At 42.4% G+C, this 18,484-nt stretch overlaps 1 protein-coding gene across 6 annotated transcripts in view; it reads right to left on the minus strand.

The window, feature by feature from the left end:
* LOC114644549 (oocyte zinc finger protein XlCOF6-like) overlaps positions 1-18,484 on the minus strand; it is a 536,868-nt gene that overhangs the window by 131,896 nt on the left and 386,488 nt on the right. The window lies entirely within an intron of this gene.

An 18,484-nucleotide genomic window follows, 5' to 3' on the forward strand; every position in this document is an offset into this window, starting at 1 on the left:
CTAGTCTAACAGTTTTATTGTCTTCCTAAAAGAGATAACAAATTTGCAGTTTGTAATATTTGTGTAAAAAGAAGTCAGTGATGGAGGATTCTCTGCTAACACTTTCAACAATACAAACCTTATTCATCATCTGAGATGTCAACACAAAAGGCACTGATGTGAAGAACGAGCTGTTTAAAGGCTGAGGAGACCATCAAGCTTAGTCTAGCTCAGTCACCTACTCTCACTCAGCCTCCAGTAATGGCAGCACTTAGAAAACTCATCCTTATAATACTGACAGCAAGAACGCCAAAGACTTACTAGGACAGCAAAAACAGTGGAATTTGTAAGCCTGGACAACCAACCACTTTCAGTTCTAGGAGATGTCAGCTACTAGATCATTTAGATCCACGATTCCATCTACTGGTGCACAAGGATTTTACAGATTTTACTGTGTTTACATACATAATTTCAACGAATCTTACCTAATATCTAAGAGAATACAAAGGGTTTATGCTGTATAATTGTGCGTGAAATGTTTATAATAGTGTGGGAGAGTTTATAAGGGCTTAAAATATATAAAAATAACCATATAAACATATGGTTTCTACTTCGCAGATTTTCTTATTTCGCGGGTGGCTCTGGAACGCAGCCCCCGCGATGGAGGAGGGATTACTGTAATACCACACCAGACCAGGGGGTGGTGAGCTGCACTAATTCTCTCTCTCCATCCTCTGCAGACTATCCTCGGGAAATCCCACTAGGTGCTGGCACTTTTGATGACATCACTTCCAGTACCGGTGTCATTGATGACACCACTTCTGGTCCCGCCGCGCTGGAAAACATCACTACCAGTCCCAGCGACATCACTTCCAATTCTGGTCCAGAGGATGTCACTTCCTGTCACGGCCTTTAAAGCCACCATTCTATCCAACCTGAGTCAGTTCTGTTTTTGACTTCAACCTGAACACAACTCTAATATATGGGTGGCTGCCCCAAACCTGGTTGATGTACCTGTGTCATTTTAATGAAAGGATGTAAGCCCAGAGGAAACTGGGATAGGACCTGAGAGATAACCAGGTGGGAGAGTACCAGAGACAACCTTCTGGGTGGGGGGTTTGTCCCGTGGTTCGGAAAGACCCGGTGCAGGCTCCTCTCTCATTAGAAATGTCCGGGCTAGTGGAAAAACAAAGGGAGTGCCTGGGAGAGACACACAGGAGTAGGCTAGTTCCTATGAGGAAAGCCAAAGGGGCTTATTATGCGGTCCTGGAGCAGAGAGCTCTCTAACCCCACTAAGGTTAAGACCCTAGATAAAAGTGGAACATCCCCAGACCAGCAGGTTGGAAGGATAAAAAACTGGACATTCGACCTAGAGTGGCCGACCCAAGAGCAAGCCCTTGCTCTCTGGAAAAAGGTGGCACTTTGGCTAAGGCCTTTTGATTGCACCCATGTCCAGATAGTGCAGCAGGTCACCTGCTTTCTTTTTTTCACTAACCTCCCTGATCATTTCACCCAGCTGGTCTGAGGAGACTTTCAGAACATGGATGAGCTCATCGAAACATCTAGGACAGCCTCGCAACCTGGGAGAGCAGAGCAGTCCTTCAGTGGACGCTATAGGGATTACGTCCCACAAAATCTGCCTATCCCTGATGAACTGGAGCCTGTTCCAATGTCCTCACGCCCAAGGGTGGGAAACCCGCTCGGGAATGATGTCGAAAGCAGCTGGAGGGAGAAAGGTAGGGGGTTGATTGCACTTATAAACCCCCTGATAATGTCACATACAGTATTAGTGATACTTCATGGATTTATGGTCAAAGACCATTTTGATTCTGGCAGCAACATTTCCATTGTTGATCACCAATATGTACTACCGCGACAATGGGTGAAAGTAAAGACCAGTATTACTTGTATACATGGAGAAATTCGACAGTGTAAAACTGTCCTATATTTCATCAGCCAAGGAGTATCACTAAAGAATTTCCGTGGGGTGGGACTGGTCTAACAATAAATGCAGTATAGTACTGACTACTCCCAATTGTAAATTAGGCCTAGCTATAGATGGAAATGACCCATCTCAAGCTGTCTCCACGTCGTGTAATCAGCCGGCGGCGAGAGAAATGGAGGGGAGAGGCGGATGAGTAAGTTTCTGGAATGTTGCATCATCACGGACTGCGGTACATCATCCTAAAACCGATGGTCTAGTCGAGGAGTTTAATCAGAATCTCGAATAAATGCTTCACACGGTGGTCAGCGGGGACGGGAGGAACTGGGATCAGCTCCTCCCCCTCGTCGAAGTTCCACAAGCCTCTATGGGGTTCTCGCCTATCGAATTACTATATGGACGACAACCTCGGGGAATATTGGATATTTTAAAAGCAGGCTGGGAAGGAGAGGCTCTTCCCTCTACTATTATTAGAACATTCGAACAACTCTAGACAAGAACAGGCCATTCAGCCCAACAAAGCTCGCCAGTCCTCTCCACTTTTTTCTTCCAAAAAAACATCACGTTGAGTTTTGAAAGACCCTAACGTCTTACTGTCTACCACACTACTTAGTCACTTATTCCAAGTTTCTATCGTTCTTTGTGTAAAGAAAAACTTCCTAATGTTTGTGCGAAATTTACCCTTAACAAGTTTCCAACTGTGTCCCCGTGTTCTTCCATCCATCCATCCATTTCCCAACCCGCTGAATCCGAACACAGGGTCACGGGGGTCTGCTGGAGCCAATCCCAGCCAACACAGGGCACAAGGCAGGGAACCAATCCTGGGCAGGGTGCCAACCCACCGCAGGACCCCGTGTTCTTGATGAACTCATTTTAAAATAACAGTCTTGATCCACTGCACTAATTCCCTTCATAATTTTAAACACTTCAATCAGGTCACCTCTTAATCTTCTTTTGCTTAAACTGTAAAGGCTCAGCTCTTTTAATCTTTCCTCATAATCTTCCCCTGTAGCCCTGAATCAGCCTAGTCACTCTTCTCTGGACCTTTTCTAGCGCTGCTATGTCTTTTTTGGAGCCTGGAGACCAAAACTGCACACAGGACTCCAGATGAGGCCTCACCAGTGCATTAATGCTGGGCGGTATGACCTAAATACTATATCACGGTATTTTTCAAAATTATACTGGTTTCACGGTATTCAACGGTATTTTTTTCCCATGCATGAGTGGATGTTAACCACATTTTCCACTGCAATTACTGCAGTAGACTGGCTAAGAATAACCTACTCCACTGTCATGAGAATTGTACGTTTTAATGTGCAAACACGTATTAATACAGGTTTGCATGACCCTGTAAAGTGATCATTTTCAAGGGGGTGGCACTAATGAAGAGAAGGAATTACATTACATGACAGTTGCAGTCTAAATATAGAACCTTTTAATTGAACAAATTTTGCAAATAACTTAAACTATAATTTTGACAACGTATGTTCAACCATCCAAAGAGGCATTTAGACTTAGTAAAATATCCAGAGGTGCTTGTCAAAAGTTGTATTGCACTGAACATGTCTTAGAAAAGGAATAAACAGTAAATATTTTTTAAACCAATTCCACTTTCTGTTAATGTTGTTAACAATCTCTGTCCACTGACACGTTAGCTACATGGATTGTAATGGCGTTGGTTATCTCGATCCATGACTTGCTTTTTTTGTCGTAGGCAGTACCTCTAGCAAACGCGTCTACAAGTGATGTCTGACTTGAGTGTCCTCTAGCTTTTACAGTTTTACCTGAGGACATGGAGGGTGCCAATCTTAGTTCCATACATTCATGGTACTCCACAGCATGTTTGCGGATAAGGTGGTGCAGCAAATTGCTTGTGTTGACAACTTTAGCTCAACAGCATTTGCAGTAAATAGTTGTTTGGTCCACACCCGACCTTTTAAAACCAAGTTATCTCCCAGACAACAGACACAGCTCTTTTTTTTGGCAAAAGTTCTTCTGTGTCATTATGTTCAACTTTATCGTCTGCTACAGCTTCAGTTTCAGAATGTTCTCTGTCCATTTTCACCATTCAGTATCTCCACTGATGCATGTACTCTGTTGCATGCATGTTTAGCGGTGTAGCAGTTAAACAGTTTCCTGCTGCGCCACTTTCCGAACCTTGTTTAGGCTATTTAAACCAGTATTGCGGTATAAGAAAAATCCGTATCATAACAAAAATAATAAATGGTTTTCGTTATGAACCAGTATACCTCCCAGCACTACAGTGGATTATAGAGGTTGAGCAGAACCTGTGACTTGTACTCCACACATCAAGGCGCTATATAACCTGACATTCTGTTAGCCTTCTTAATGGCTTCTGAACACTGTCTGGAAGACGATAGTGTAGAGGCCACTATGACTCCTAAATCCTTCTCATAAGGTGGACTCTCGATTTCAGACTTCCCATTGTGTATTCAAACCTAACATTTTTACTTCCTATGTGTAATACTTTACATTTACTGACATTAAATTTCATCTACCACAAATCTGCCCAAGCCTGTCTGCTGTCCAAGTCCTTCTGTGATGATATAATGGACTCCAAATTATCTGCTAATCCACCTATCTTGGTATCATCTGCAATCTTAACCAGCTTGTAACTTACATTCCTATCTAAATCATATTATATTTAGTCTGAATCACAATCTGATTGTATGGATGGTTACCTACCAGGTAACACTTGTGGTTGGTCAGCAAGTCGGCTCAGACTACGAATGCTGTGAATGTAATTACTGATCTACATACTGTCAAATAAACGAACCACATGCCGTGGCGCAATTTTAGGGGCTTCGCCTCTAGCGCTGACGTCCGAGGTTTGATTCCCGAGAGGGCGTGCAGCGAGTGTGTATGCCTGATGAGCCCAGAATTAGAGTGAAACACGTGTCGCGTACTCTTTGCATTATTTGACAGTAAACTATTTCAACCATTCTATGATCTGCTTCTCGCAACTGGCGGATGTTAGCCGACTTGCTGACCAACCACAAGCGTTACCTGGTAGGTAACCACCCATACAATCAGACTGTGATTCAGACTACGAATGCTGTTAATATATATATTTTAAAAATACCAGCAGCCCGTGCACTGCCCCCTGCTGGTCACAACTCTTAACATCGGCCAATTCTGATGAGGTTCCTCACACCATCACCCTCTGCTTCTTGTGTCTGAGCCAATTCTGCCCCAACTCAAAACACCACCCTGAACTCCCACTTCTTTTAATTTGATGCCCAACCTCTCATGTGCACCTTATCAAATGCTTTCTAAAAGTCCAGATAAATAATCTCATCTGCTCCACTCTGATCAGATCCTTTTGTTGCCTCCTCATAGAATTCCAGGATGTTAGTTAAACATGATCTCCCTCTTCTGAACCCATGCTGACTGTTCCTAATAACTCCTGTCCTTTCTAGGTGTTGCTCAATCTTATTCATAATAATTCCTTCCATTAATTTTTCTGTGATGCCTGTTAAGCTTACTGGCCTGTAGTTGCTTGGATCTGCCCTGTCACCCTTTTTATATAACAGGATGATATTTGCCATTTTCCAGTCCTTCGGAATCTCTCCAGTGTGCAGTGACTTCCTAAAAATATGTGTCAAGGGTTTATATCTGAACTCGCTAACCTCCTTAAGAACTTGAGGGTAAATATTATCTGGTCCTGGTGATTTGTGTGATTTCATCTTATTTAATCACAGCAGCTCTTCTCTCTCTACAATTTCCAAATCCCTCAGTACCTCCTTAGTAGTCCCTGTTACCTCTGGGAGGTTATCCACTTGCTCACTTGTAAACACCTCAGAAAAATGTAAGTTTAACTCTTTTAGGGCTAATTTTTTTTTTTTTGTTTCTTTTCTCCCAGGGCTGAATATTTTTCCAAAAACTAACATTTTTAAAAAAGAACACAAAGCAATTGTTTAACACATCAAATCAACAAAAAAATTTACTTTTGACAAATGTTACTGTCTTGCATGTTGTATGAGCCTGCACACTCTATGATTTCACATACATATCACATACATTTTACACAGCAAAGTCTGATCTCGCTCAAAGCAGCCAATTTCAGTCATTGCCACATTGCACTCCTTACAATACGTGTTGCTTTGGTGCCTATTTTTCAATTGTCTGTTGCTGCACTTTCTCACATACATTGTTAGTGTGTACTGTAGAGAGACAAGTCACCCATTTGCCATCGTGCCATGCCACTGCCACCAAGTTTTCTGCCTGCATGAAAACCGTATTGTCACCTCTTTTCATCTTCTGAAACTTTATGAACTTTATGTATGGCATTATAGCCTGGCTCACCCCATGGGATTTGCTTCTGTTTATTACAGAAGTGAATAAAACTTTGCAGCAGCACGTACCTAAGCCACCAGGGGACAAAACACGTTTGGACCAATGCTCCCTGAAGTTATATCACCAATTCTGTCCCATCTCTATTTGTAATGCCACAGCGCGCTGCATAGACTACTAAGCACTGTTCTAAGTCGCTCTGGATAAGAGCGTCTGCTAAATGATGTAAATGTAAATGTAAATCACGTCTTTCGTTGTCGGTTTCCACTTTGAAAAATGAGAATGCGATGCAAACGCAGCCCATGATTCAAAAAAATCTCTGCCTACCTGTTTGTCTCGTCTGACAGTAGCTGAAAAGCAGCATCAGGAGAGAGCAGCCTGAAGTACAGCAGCTGGTGATCTGTCGTGTCCAACAGCAAGCCATGCCGTCTTGTAAACTCCGGTAGCCAGATCGGCTCTCAACGGATCAATGTCTGTGTATTTATCCCATGTGAACTTTGCCGTAGATGCATCGGCTGCGCGAAGGCACTCAACTGGCAGCAGATCCGGTGCCGCGGCATCGGCTGGTGTCTGATCAGCTGATGCCTGCTTCTCACTCTCTTGCTCGATCTCCTGATCACTGCCAATAAAGTCAGATTCTGAAAAATCAAGAGTCCGACTCCGCAATAATGCGCAAAACATCGCCTGCCGAGTGTTTTTTCTTTTCTGCACTTGCTTCGCTGCCTTTTCACATGTCGGTGCCATCTTGCCTTTGTTTACATTTCGCAACTCGCGCACACGCAATGTTTATTTGCCGAGTCAACGAGTCTAGCATTCCTCCAAGCACAGAGGGAATGCCTGTGACGTGACAGTGAGATTTGTCGCCATTAACAGCTGATTGTCGCCTCCTCTCCCTGGATGTCGACTTTTGTCGACATTCGCCTTCAACCCCTCCTGTCGACAAAAGTCGACATCCGCCCTAAAAGAGTTAATGCATCTGCTATTTCACTGTCTGTATCTTTTAATTCCCCTTTACTATTTCTGATGTACTTCACCTCCTCCTTGACTTTTCTTTTACTACTAAAATACTGAAAGAATCTCTCAGGGTCGTCTTTTGCCTTATCTGCTATATTTCTCTCCAACTGTCTTTTAGCTTCCCTGATATCCTTCTTAATGATTGCTCTCATGATCTCATACGCTCTACGATTCACTTTGCTGTCATTAGTCTAATCCATCCATTATCCAACCTGCTATATCCTAACTTCAGGGTCACGGGGGTCTGCTGGAGCCAATCTCAGCCAACACAGGGCGCAAGGCAGGAAACAAACCCTGGGTAGGGTGCCAGCCCACCACAGGGCACACACACACACCAAGCACACACTAGGGATAATTTAGAATCGCCAATGCACCTAACCTGCATGTCTTTGGACTGCGGGAGGAAACCCACGCAGACACGGGGAGAACATGCAAACTCCATGCGGGGAGGACCCGGGAAGTGATATGCCTTATAAAGCAGTTTTTTCCTTTGCAACTTTTTTTTTTTAAATCTTATTAATCTTTTTTTAAATTTCCTAGTAATTCCAAATTTAGGTCTGTATCTGTCCTGCATTACATTTTTAAACCTGTTCCACTGCTCCTCGACTGTCTCCACACTTAAAAGCTTATCCCAGTTTATCCTACTTAGACTTTGTCACATCTCCTCAAAATTAGCCCTACCAAAGTTCAACTTAATTTTAGTCTTTGCAGCTGCACTCTTACAAAATACTGAGAATTGTATTACATTATGGTCACTTGACCCTAGTGGTCCAATCACCTCTACACCCTCAATTCTATCCTGATTATTACAAAATACTAAATCCAGACAGGCTTCACCCCGTGTTGGTGCTTTAACATGCTGTGTTAAAAAACAGTCATTGATTACTTCTAATAACTCCTGCTCTTGTGCTCCTCCATCTGCAAGGTTATCCCAGTTACTATTAGGATATTTAAAGTCCCCCATGATTATAATATCTCTCTGTAAACCTGCCTTTTTGATATTACTAAAAAGATGTGTGGAATTACAGTCTGAATTGGGTAGTCTATAACACACTCCTAAAATAAGACCTCTTTCCCTAATATTTTCCAGGCGAATCCAGACGTCCTCACTAAGATTTGGCTCATCATCCAATTGAAGAGGACTTACATTTAATTTCTGTTTGGCATAAACAGCAACCCAAACCTCCTTTTCTGTTCTGTCTATCCTTCCTAAAAATGTGTGCCCCTCTATGTTACACTCATCCCCATCTTTGTTATTTAGCCAGGTTTCCGTTATTGCTATAATATCATAATTATGCTCTGCTACATACGATTCCAACTCACTTACCTTATTTTTGATACTTCTATCGTTAAGGCAGGCAATTTTAATGTGTTACTCCTTCTACATTTAAATGTTTGCTTAGAATTTACATTACTACGCATTTTTATTTCTACACCATTGTTTGTATCTCCATGCATAGATCAAAACATGGCCTGTCCTAAACTCCCTGCCCCCCTAATCCTCGATTAGCCTACACATACGCCTCCCCAGTACATTAGTGCCCCTCCAGTTCAGATGTAACCCGTCACAGCAGAACAGGTCCCATCTGTTCCAAAAGGAGTCCCAACGCCCCATAAACCTATACCCTTCTACCCTGCACCAAGATTTGAGCCATACATTAAGCCTTCTAATCTCCTCAATCTTACCTGGATTGGCACGTGGCACAGTAAGAACTTCAGAGAAGACTACCTTGTCAGTTCTGTTCCTCAGCTTGGCACCTAACTCTTTGATTTTGGATCACAGAACTGACAGACTACCCTTATGTATGTCATTTTTTCCCCAATATGGACAATGACAACTGGCTCCATCCTCGCTCTGGCCCAGAGCCTATCCACCCATCCAGGGAGGTCCCCCACCTGTGCTCCCGGAAGGCAACACACCGTGCGAGACTCACACTGTCTCTCTCTGGAGCACACCTGCACTTCAATCCCCCTAATGATTGAGTCCCCAACTATTACTACCTCTCTCTTTTTGGGAACTGGTTTTGAGGTGGCCCATTGGGGCTCCTCACCCCTGCCTACCACCTCAGAATTATCACAGACACCATCCAACTCTGCAGGGACATGATAATGGTTTGACACTTCTAATTCTGGGGTTGATGCCCCCAGACAATGTGCACCCTTTACCTTACACCTTGTGACTGTGACCTACCTATTTCTACCTGTCTGGTCTGGAATCTCCTCGCGCTCCATCTTGGCGGTGCACACTCTCTCTCTAAAGGACACCTGGGCCAGGTCTGCCAATTCTCTATTACAACGCAGGTCAGCCAACTCCTCTTCCAGTTCAGTGACCCTGAACTCAAGGTGCTGGATCAGCTGGCATCTCTTGCAGTGTAGCCCTCATAGACAACTGGCTCTTCCAAGCCATCATCTAAAGAGTCCAACATCCAACAGGACTTGCATTGCACTGGCCTCATTATTAAAATTTGATTTTGGATTAGTAAACTGCCTTAACTTTTTTCTCTTTTCTTAAAATTAAATGATTTAACTTAAATGGTAACCCTAAGATCTGCTACAGATATTTTACACCTTTTGCCCCCTTAAGCTCCTGTACTGTTCTCCATCTCCGCTGCCTGCTATTTGTCCTTCTAGGAGGTGAAGTTTACTTTTCTCTGTCTCTTCTCCTAACTTTGTACTCTTCTTACTTATAAGCTCTCCACTCGCACTGTTTGTATTCCCCGTATTAATGAACCCTTATGCTGTTGCCCGCTTAACTGCTCTACCTCTGGACTGCTAAGGACTGTTCAATCAAAAATAAATAAATAAAACTTCACTATCTTATCTGCTCCTACAGCCCCTTGTGCCTGCGCACAGCTGAGCCTTCTCCTTTACTGCTTTGAAGTCAGCCAAGGCCTCTTCTGTTCTTTTCCTTTAAATTAAGGAATCTCTTATACGATGACTCAGTTATTTACTTACAAAAGCCGATATCAGTTACTGCTGTTTTCTACTCTGCCTCCTCGATGCTAGTTCAAATACAGATAACAAGAACAAAAACAAGTAACTTTTCCAAACGCACCTCCAAACACTCAGCTGCTTTTGCTCTTGTGTGGGCAAAAAAAAAAAACATCTACAAGGGAAAAAAGCTCTAAAAATTCCTCACACGGTTCCTTATCGGCAACCAAAACCCAAGTTTTTAAGAGCAAAATGTATTTTTTTTATTTAAATCTCACACCATAGAACACACCAAACACTCTCAACAGCCTCTAGTGTTTGCAAAGCATACGTCAGCCACGTGATCAGCACTAAAAGCTGTGTCAGATAGATTCATACTTTATTAATCCCAAGGGGAAATTCACAATTTCATTATATTAATTTCATAAGTGTCATGTATATATTATAGAATATATTAGAATACATTGTGCAGTTATGCAATCGATTTGGAAAATTTCAACCTATTTTAAAAACTCACATGGAAGAGGTGCAAGCAGCACAGACCCACTACTATGACCGTGGTACGACTCTCCAAGAATTTCATCTGGGGGATCGTGTCATGGTTTTAGTTTCTACCTCCCATTCTAAGTTACTAGCCCATTGGCAAGGCCCCTATGAAGTTAAGGAGAAACAAGAACTCGTCGATGATTTGTTGAAACAACCCAATCATCGACCGAGTGAATGGGTACATCATATAAACTTACTGAAGCAGTGGGATGAAAAGGATCCCGATCCCTCCTCCACTCAGCCCCGTTCTTTCTTTGCTCCGAAAAATAACCTTAACTTTGGTACTGAATTAAATTCCAGACAGAGAAGGGAGCACAGACCAGCTATCCCGTCCATCCCGGAGGTCATAGGCAAGAAACCAGGAAGGACCTCTCTGATTGCGCACAACACTGTGACAGAGCCCGGAGTTATTGTTTGAGAGTGCCCCTATTATCCTCCCATGGTGTTGTGATGAGAAATTTTGCATACAACTTGATAAATATTTTGTATGTCTTTATTTGTAACTTAGACAAAGCAATGCAATATTAGTGTTACATTATTTATAATAACAGCAATAGTTGGATGGTTTAAGAACCCCTTCCCCTTGTAGGATAATTTGACAACAGGGTTGCTGTTTCAAACCAGTTGGGCAAATGTTTCTCTGCTGTTTCTCAAAAACTGACAAACTTTAGCTCAACAAATGGTTTTGGGGGATGGCAGGTGTGAAGGTATTCTGTCCCCCTATTGGTCTGAAGTATGGCTGTTTGGAATTGGCTTGTATCAAAAGCTTTTAAGTACTATGACATCCTATTGGCTGTAGGTGTTGGACAGAAAACCTAGAAATTTGATTGTTTACCTCGCTCTCTCTCTCTCTTACCAAACTGATGAAAGACCATCTCACACACCATGAACAACTCAGCAGCCATATTGAGACAGGTATGAGGCCTGTTCTGAAGAAAGCTGATGACAAATGGGGCCTTAACTAAACATTTTAAGTAACTAACAAGTCTGTGTGCCGCCTGAAGCGACACATCAACATTTATCAGGTTGTATGGTTGCCAATATTCAAATGTATTTTGTATTTTTGTTATTATTTATGAATATTATCAATAATACTTCATTCAAAGTGTAACTTAAATCCTGCTTGTCTTTTACTACACCTAATAGCCTGAGGTTATAGATGTAGAAGGGAAAGTGGGGACAAGTTATATGGTACAATACCTCATAAGTCTTTGAGATTTGAGGCATTCTGACAAAGCATACATAATAATAATACAAAAGGGCAAAGTAGAGAAAAATATTACTCTACCAAGACAAAAGAATTGGCGTAGTCTGGCAGGATTTTAGGGTAACCATGTTTTGCACCCTGTTTACAAATACTGTTTTGATGTACAGTACATCCGGAAAGTATTCCCAGCGCATCACTTTTTCCACATTTTGTTTTGTTACAGCCTTATTCCAAAATGGATTAAATTCATTTTTTTCCTCAGAATTCTACACGCAACACCCCATAATGACAATGTGAAAAAAGTTTACTTGATATTTTTGCAAATTTATTAAAAATAAAAAAAATTGAGAAAGCACATGTACATAAGTATTCACAGCCTTTGCAGTGAAGCTCGAAATTGAGCTCAGGTGCATCCTGTTTCCCCTGATCATCCTTGAGATGTTTCTGCAGCTTCATTGGAGTCCACTTGTGGTAAATTCAGTTGACTGGACATGATTTGGAAAGGCACACACCTGTCTATATAAGGTCCCACAGTTGACAGTTCATGTCGGAGCACAAACCAAGCATGAAGTCAAAGGAATTGTCTGTAGACCTCCGAGACAGGATTGTCTTGAGGCACAAATCTGGGGAAGGTTACAGAACAATTTCTGCTGCTTTGAAGGTCCCAATGAGCACAGTGGCCTCCATCATCCGTAAGTGGAAGAAGTTCAAAACCACCAGGACTCTTCCTAGAGCTGGCCGGCCATCTAAACTGAGCGATCGGGGGAGAAGGGCCTTAGTCAGGGAGGTGACCAAGAACCCGATGGTCACTCTGTCAGAGCTCCTCTGTGAAGAGAGGAGAACCTTCCGGAAGGACAACCATCTCTGCAGCAATCCACCAATCAGGCCTGTATGGTAAAGTGGCCAGACGGAAGCCACTCCTTAGTAAAAGGCACATGGCAGCCCGCCTGGAGTTTGCCAAAAGGCACCTGAAGGACTCTCGGACCATGAGAAAGAAAATTCTCTGGTCTGATGAGACAAAGATTGAATTCTTTGGTGTGAATGCCAGGCATCACGTTTGGAGGAAACCAGGCACCGCTCATCACCAGGCCAATACCATCCCTACAGTGAAGCATGGTGGTAGCAACATCATGCTGTGGGGATGTTTTTCAGCGGCAGGGACTGGGAGACCAGATAAAGGGAAAGATGACTGCAGCAATGTACAGAGACATCCTGGATGAAAACCTGCTCCAGAGCGCTCTTGACCTCAGACTGGGGCGACGGTTCATCTTTCAGCAGGACAACGACCCTAAGCACACAGCCAAGATATCAAAGGAGTGGCTTCAGGACAACTCTGTGAATGTCCTTGAATGGCCCAGCCAGAGCCCAGACTTGAATCTGATTGAACATCTCTGGAGAGATCTTAAAATGGCTGTGCACCGACGCTTCCCATCCAACCTGATGGAGCGTGAGAGGTGCTGCAAAGAGGAATGGGAGAAACTGGCCAAGGATAGGTGTGCCAAGCTTGTGGCATCATATTCAACAAGACTTGAGGCTGGAATTGCTGCCAAAGGTGCATCGACAAAGTATTGAGCAAAGGCTGTGAATACTTATGGACATGGGATTTCTCAGTTTTTTTATTTTTAATAAATTTGCAAAAACCTCAAGTAAACTTTTTTCACGTTGTCATTATGGGGTGTTCTGTGTAGAATTCTGAGGAAAAAATGAATTTAATCCATTTTGGAATAAGGCTGTAACGTAACAAAATGTGGAAAAGTGATGTGCTGTGAATACTTTCTAGATGCACTGTACATGTGTGTATGTATGTGAATTTTAGGGCACCCAGTGTACAAATGCGGTGGAAGTAAACATTGTTTGGTTGCTGAATGGAATATAAGCAACAAAGTGTAAAGACTTCATGTGTGTCACGAGGACACCTGCATGTTTGTTAGTGCTGCTGGTAGTGAGTCCCTAAGGAGTGATGGGACATGCATGCGTCATTCATACGGCACTTATAGTATTCGTTTAGGATCTTGGTGTATGTATGTGTATGTTTGCTTACAGAGGCAAAAGTAATCCAACCCATAACAAATTTGGCAAATTGTATTAGAGTAAGATTGTAGACTCAGAAATGCCGAAATTTATATTAAATTCAGCCATCTTTCAGTGGAGTGGCAGAGGCAAGCAGGCTAAAGCCAAGAAATGTAAACCTGTAGTGCAGGTAGAGAAAGCAGAAGCTGAGCGGAGTGTGCCACAAAATGGAAGGAGGCTGGAAGGATTAAAATCAGGAAAACAGAGATCAGGTATAAAGAAGACAGCTGCTGTTATAAGAGGTTTGCGATCTTGTATTATTGGTAAAAAGGAAGATCAGTGTGAGAAAGAAAATAAAGTAGATTAAAGTGAAAGTTTTGAAAGATGTAACAGTTGGTGTGAAGAATGTGAAGTGTTAGCATGTAGAAAAGTAGAAAGCAGGGGAAGAGAATGTAAACCGCCCATTGTGAAAGTTAGGGCAGTAGTAATGGGATCTGACTGGAACCCTAAAACATGGGTGGGTGACTTAGCTGAGACAGATGAGTGGTCAGATAAAGAGTGGTAATGTGAGTGTGAGGAACAGGAGAGGGATGAAAGGAAGGGAAAACAGAAAGGGTGTTTCCTTCCATTATTCTCCACTACACCACAATCTCCAGGTAATTCTGAGGTCTGTCCAGTATTTAAAGAACATGCTACACTGATAGATATTTCACTACTGTTAAGAAAGGTAACCAATGCTGCATTGAAATTTGATTTAGGACAAAGAAATCAGATGGAAGGCAGAGAAGCTGGTGAGTATGAATGGCAATTGTTGACTAGAGGGCATGAAATGGATAATGGCATATTAGTACTGAGTAAAGAAAGTGCGTAAATAAAACAAGAAAGTGTGGAAATTAAAGAAATTTGGGTGCTTGTGTGTGAAAGGTCTAAAAGTGCCAGTGCAAGAATGACCGAGTTGGAAACAAAGTGCACCAGTTTAGGATTTGGTTTGAATGAAACAGGACAAGTCAAAGAGCAAAGGATGGTGGATGGTGTAGCAGGAAGGTTTACAAGCTCAGGCAGCAAGTCAGGAATGCACAGGGGGGCGAGGGTCCTAAGAGCTTTGCTAGCCCAGCAGTAATTAAAAAGCGCACACACTGAGGTTCAGTAATTGAAAACCTGACTGACCAGTTGTTTAAAAAGACAGCCTATGAATCTCCATGCAATAAAATGGAGAAAAGTGAGCTGGTCTTGAGTAAAGAACACAGGTCAGTTTTAGGAGAGATGCTGGATTTGGCACTTGGATTGTGGAGAGGTTTTAGCCCACACTTTGAGGTAGAAGTTACCATACAATAAAAAAAAAATGACAGGCAATGAAAAAAAATAGAAGGGTAGTGCAGGAAGACAGGAAAGGGTAAATAGTTATTTCAGTTTCAATTTCCTGACCTTTAGAAACAGTGCAGCTTCTATTGTGAGGTTTTATGGACTGTGGGTTGGTGCAGATAATAAATAGTGAAGGCAATTAGCAGAGTAAAATCCATGCAGGAGATCGGGTTACCACTAGCACATTGGAGTCAAGTGGCACTAGTGGCCAAGCTGTTCCAATGAATGCCCAAAAGCAAAGTTTGAGTGTTGGTACCAGGGCAACAACCAAGAAGATGAGACAGAAACTGCTTGTCACCTTCCATTTTGTAGACCTGTCTACATTGCGGAACAAGCTAGGAAAAGACGACAAGCAAAGACTAGAGACAAAGACATGAAGAAGAACTGAAGAGACAGTAAGAAAAAGACACTTACTGGGGTTTAAGTGAGTAACAAGTCCACAGGCCACATAACAATAAGGCTAGTCAGAATAGTTTAAAAAGAAAGGTATACTGAGCAAATTAGGGAAGCAGGTGCAGCTGGTACATTTGCTAGTCATATGGGCTCCGGTGTTTAGGTAAAGTTTAATTGGGAAAACACCAAAGCCCTGCTGCGGTTGTCATCTGTGGGACAGGCACAGGACCAGTGGGATAATTCTGATTTGAGGTGTTTAGCACAGCGAGTATGCATATGGTGAGAAAACAACTCTAGGGGTGTCTCATGGTGGTGATGCCAGCCTATACTGGTAAAGGCTGATGGCAGTCAAGGGTTAGACCATGGGTGGAAAAGCACAAGAAGCAACTAAGTCAATCCCAAATGCGTGAAGAGGGGCCACAAGTTTTGGTTTGTCAACAGTTTAGGTAATGGCACAAGTGCTATCACTTGGGCAGTAGTGGTTGTACTGGCACCTGTGGTATGTTACCTTTCAAATTTTTGATGTTAATTGTACAGCTGCATATGCTTAAATAGATAACTATACAGTTATGAATTCTGCAACAGATATTATCATCATAATGACAGATGACAGACAGGCGACAGCCAAGGGATTCAAAGAAACTCCCCACCAACAGAACAGCAGAATGAATGAAGAAATTGTCAATAAAGATAAAAACGATATTTGAGTCAGCAGCATCAGAGGTGAATCTTTATCTCTGTGAACCTTAAACCACAAGAGATGCTGGGCCACTGGCTTTCTGGAGGGCCAATAAAAGTCGTTATCCTACCTGTGCCCTCCTTATACGAGTGGGGACAGTGAGGGTCTGTTCAGTACGGCAGCACACGTCGTGGATGACAGGAGGACCAGATTGTCCTCAGACATGCAGAGATGCTTATATTCATAGATAAGAACCTGAAGCGTTCACCAAGACTGTCTCGTATTCTTCTTGTCGGAGTAGACGGCTACAAATAATTAACTGAACATTTTATTTGATTAGAAATGTGGAGTACGATTAAGACATGACTTTAGTTTTGCTCAGCTTGTATTTGTTACATTATGTGTGCAGTATGGGTAAATGTTCTTTGTTTATGCTGTATATAGTAGCACTTAATTATGGAATGTGAAGTTTATGCATGGCTAAAATTACATTTATTATTAAAAAAAAGAAAAAAAAAACAGTATTATTTTATTGATATCAGCAGATCCTAATGGAATGGGTGATCAATATCTGCTCTAAAGACTATGATCAGAGTCTTCCAACCCAATAATGAGTCTGAATTTGGGTTTTCTCTTCTTAATTGTAAAGTATGAGAGGATATTTACTTCCTCTAGAACCTAATCTGACCTAAAATATAAACATACAAATATATCTGCTTGTGTTAGGGGGGCACAGTGTTTAGCACAGCTGCTTTATTCTTCAGGTGTCCTGGGGTCAAATCCTGCCCACACTTGTTCTACATAGGGGCTCTGAATGGCATTTCTGGTTATTCTGGTGCTTCCCCTCATCCCCAAAAACATGCAGGTGAAGTGTAGTGGTGACTCCAAATTGACCCGATGTGACTGTGGGAGATGGAAGGGTCCAAGATCATCTCCAAGTGAAGATTTCACACCACTGCCAACTTGTCCAGGCCATGCTGCCCCAGCAAGTTCAGGCTGAGAGCAGAACACAAGATGCTGAAACAAGACCCTGAGACCCCCTGAATGTCATCATGGCTCGCACAGGTAGCGTTTGTCACTGTTAATGTCAAAGTGCACGAGATTACCATTAGAAAGATGAGGCACATATTAGGTGAGCACTGGCTTGAGCAAATTCACTCTTATTGAGGGCACAGGGCTGAGGATTTTATTCTTACTTATTTCCTTCTTTTTGTGGACATTTCTGCCTTAACTGCCACACAATTTAAGAAATATACATGTCTTTAACAAAATATGACTTTTGATATTTTCATTGCACATAAGGCGCTGTTGGCCTAACATACGTCACGGCTTCAGTCAAAGCTTCATGATGTTTAAGTTATGCGCTGAACACTTTAGATTTTTTCGTATTCACCCAAGTTTTTCTAATTTATCATTTATTAGGTAACCTATTATTTGTTATCATGCACCCGAGCAGGTAGTCTTTATCCAAGTTCAATTAACCATGTTCTCCACTCTCATTTCAATCTTCTAAAAACATCAAAGCCCTCACCATTAGAATTTATAAATGCTCTCTTTCTTTTATATTTAATCACATTACTCACTTATTCCAACACTCCCAGGTGACTCTTCTCCTTCTCTCCCATTTCCTTCAGTGATTTTCTCTTCAGACTCTGATAACTCCGATTTCAGCTCCGCAGAATTCTCCTGCGTAGCCAGTCGTCCCGTATTAGTGGACCAGGGCTGTAAACTGGATGGAGATTCTTCACAGGCATCTTGCTTGAAAATATCTTCAGTTTCCTGCTTTTGAAGTTCAAGACCAATGGAGAAATTATTCAGATCCTCAACTTTAATGGCAGCAGTCACCTCCTTGCACTCCTCCTCTTTAAAAACTGAAATTCTTTCTTCGTGATCCTCCAGCTTCACACACACATCCTCTGGTGTGAGCCGCTCACAGTGCTCTTCTTTAATGTCCACCATTCTTTCATCCACGCCACCTTCTTTGGCAGAGGCCATGCTCTGTGGGAAACTCTTCTCTCTCTTTAAGTGTCTGCCCTTCTCTTCTCAGATTCACTTCTCACATGGACAGCCCTGAGCTGGAGGCCATTAGACACCTCAGTATATGGCC

This window comes from Erpetoichthys calabaricus, chromosome 5 (genome assembly GCF_900747795.2).
Source record: "Erpetoichthys calabaricus chromosome 5, fErpCal1.3, whole genome shotgun sequence".
NCBI lineage: Eukaryota > Metazoa > Chordata > Cladistia > Polypteriformes > Polypteridae > Erpetoichthys > Erpetoichthys calabaricus.